At 37.0% G+C, this 3,373-nt stretch overlaps 1 protein-coding gene across 1 annotated transcript in view; it reads left to right on the top strand.

Annotated features, from left to right (window-relative positions):
• The window catches only part of LOC119411943 (serine/threonine-protein phosphatase 6 regulatory ankyrin repeat subunit C-like), a 1,101,338-nt gene that overhangs the window by 832,602 nt on the left and 265,363 nt on the right, over positions 1 to 3,373 (top strand). The gene's annotated exons all lie outside the window — the stretch shown is intronic.

Here is a 3,373-nt window from a genome sequence, read left to right as displayed (position 1 = left end):
ATATATATATATATATATATATATATATATATATATATAATTTTTAATTAAATTAAGACTTTCTCCTATTTCTGTGCTTTTTGTTTCACAAGGTCTGACAATGGGACCACCAAACCATAAAATCATTTCACATTATGATGCAAATCTAGAGTTGAGATGAACATAGTAAATTTAACTGAATATTTCTTCTTTCAACATGTTTTAAAAAGTTTACATTAGTTCTTGCCACTTGTAAATTGTTAAATGGCCAGTTTAATAGTGTCTTGATGCTTCTAACCTTGATTACAACCTAGATTTAAATTGTTTTAAAAATCTTTAAAGTTCCATATTATCTTATCTGTAAGTGCTGGTCATTTATTATACACAAGACTTTTGTTAAAAGTGTCGGCAGTAAACGCCACTTTAATTTTTGTGGTCGTCTTGACCGACAAATAGATATACATATTTATTCAAATGATTTATTCTTTAGTTTATATTGTCAATTTGTTTATTATGAATACTCGGGGTAATCGGATTAATTTATTCTCCTTTCCTTATAAGCATGCCAGGTTGTTGTTTTTCTTTCAGTTGCTCCCTTCTTCAAGAGTTCACAAAGTGAGTGAACTCACATCATTTGGTAAATGTTTTACACTGAACACCTTTCCTGTCAGAACCTGGGCTCAAACCTACAACCTCAGAATTACGGACCATGCCACTGACCGCCGAGCTACTGCATCCCTTTATAAGATCGTCACATCCTCGGTCAGTTTAAGCATCCTATTTACATCTGGAGCAATTTTATACCATTTAAATTATTCATATATTAAAAACCTGTTTACATTTCTGAATTCTTGACTGACATCCAGTTTTCTGAGGGATATTTTGGCTTTTTTGCAGCTAGCGCTGCCACAAAGGTTGAGTATTTATGTTTGAACTCGCTTTGCTCAACATCATGTTGCATTATAACTTAAAAGTTGTCAGCAAACAGTAAACTACAGAAATATGTCAAAATTAAGATAAAGATCCTCTTCATAAATATTAACACCTGTTCAATGCAGTGTTAAAGCATTCTTCAGGTAGTTGTGCTACAAAAAACTGGCAGCTGGTCATAAATTGCTTTCATTTGCCAAAAGTTTTGCTTATTTCAAAACATGCAGTCAGTGACGTTTTATGTGCATTAAGTGCTGGTGGATGTAAGTTAATACTGTAAACTGGCTGCAACAACTAAACATTAGGTCAGCTGCTGTCATATTATAATTCAAAAGTTATTTATCGACAACGTTAAATCAAAAGGAATCAGGAATTGAGACTAGTTGAGTTTGTTATTGTCATTTCCTGAATGACTGAGGATCTACATCAGGAACAACTGTAAAACAAAGTCAGCACTGAAAAATATATTATTTTTTCTGGTGCAGGAAACAATAAATCTGCTGTTTTTGCTCTTACGTCCTAAAAAGATGTAAAACATAATGTGGTTTGCACCATGCAGTCATGGCTTTAACATAAAAACATAAGAATAAACACTTTGATTATTTAAAACTCTCCTATTCACTCTTTATCTTACAGCCAAAAACATTAAAATAACCTTTCTTAGACTTACCTACTGTTTGTGTGATGTTACAGCGCTCCATGGCTTTAGTTGTGTACAATAAAAAAGTTGTATTTTTTCCAAATATCTCCGATATTAACTGGATTTTTTTTTTGACGAACAACACTGCAAAGTGTTTAGTGTTTCTGCTTACACAGTGTGATGCTACTCAAGAGAGTATCCGTGTTCTTTTTTTTTTTTTCAAAGGGCTGTTACAGGATGTGTGCTTCTGCAGAAAGCCACAACCTTTTTTTAGACAAAAAACATCAAGGAAGCACAAAATGAGACTCAGTCAGGTCAGACAATATTGGGGGAACAAGGTAGTCCATTTTTACTGGGAGAGTCTTTGTAAAGGAACTTGCGTAGTAAAGACAAGACACGTCACTTACATTTTAAAGAATGGGAAGAAAACATTATCGAGGCTCTAGAGTATTTTTACAATTTACTGAAAATATATATATTTTTTTTAACAGGTGGAAAAGCAAAGTATAGGCATACGTGACAGTATAAAAAAAAACATTTAAAAGAATTAAAGCAGTGCTTCCATTTAAAATAACAAAATTCTATGTTAATTTATTATTTATCAGCAATGATGACAGCAACCTTCCTTATCAGATGAGGCACTTTCTTGTGACACTGACCTAAACTCAAGACCACAAATAAGACCAACCAGCGAGTGCAGAAAATGTCCTCATTTGACACCATTAACAAAATGGTAACTTGGTGTTAATTCTGTTTCAGTTTGTTTGTTTTTTTGTTCCCTCATAAAAGAGAAATAACAATCTCTGAGAAGTTGAACATGGGAAGCTTAGTAAAGTACCTTTCTTGTTAGATTAGCTTTTGTTAGACAGATGCTACAGGATTTGATGTCAACATGGACCAAAACTTTGCAGTATGTTGTACAAGGTGGTACTGGATCATAGGTTCGATCTTTTCTCAAAACCAATACCAGCAGCCAGGAAATGGACTGTCAAGACCCCTGACTTCAACTGCTGCCCAGTCCACAAAGTACGGACCTGTTCAGCCCCTCCTGCAGGTGATGGATCCAAAGTGAGGTCCCATGTAGCTTTACTACGGTGTACTTCGTTGGACATCATAGCTACAGGCCCAGCTATTAAGTGCTCCCTGGTGAGGCTCTCCCCAAGGCCTATAGACTGAGACCCAGGTATCCCAAGTCCTGTTAAGGTGTTGTTGTACCTTGATCTTGTAGTCATTGTAAGGATTGTTAAATCATGATTTGTCTGGCCCCTTACCCAGAACCACTGTACCACGGAGCAAAATGACATCGATAACATGGCTTCTGGGATTCTTGGGACACTCAAACCCCTCAACCACAATAAAGTGGCAATTTGTGGAGCTAAAATAGAGTCTGGACTCACCCCTATAAAGACAGAATGAGGAGTTTGGCCATTTGGGACGAGATTAGAGTAAAATCGTCTACCTCCCCTAAAGAAGTCAACTGAGTAGGTTTGGGCTTCTGATAAAGATATATTCTGGACAACTTCTAAGGGACATGTCCCACTGAGAAAAGACCTCAGGGCTGACCCATGGGGTCCCTCCTGATCAGCTGGAGGAGGCAGCTAGGGAGATGGAGGTCTGAAGATCTTCAGCTGTTGCTCCCTGAAAACTTGTAGAGGTAAATGGATGCCCAAGTACAGTAGGTGGATGGATGGATGGATGGATGGATGGATGGATGGATGGATGGATGGATGGATGGATGGATGGATGGATGGATGGATGGATGGATGGATGGATGGATGGATGGATGGATGGATGGATGGATGGATGGATGGATGGATGGATGGA

This window comes from Nematolebias whitei, chromosome 7, assembly GCF_014905685.2.
Source record: "Nematolebias whitei isolate Nwh7 chromosome 7, NemWhi1, whole genome shotgun sequence".
Lineage (NCBI taxonomy): Eukaryota > Metazoa > Chordata > Actinopteri > Cyprinodontiformes > Rivulidae > Nematolebias > Nematolebias whitei.
This window is presented reverse-complemented; position numbering and strand designations above follow the sequence as displayed.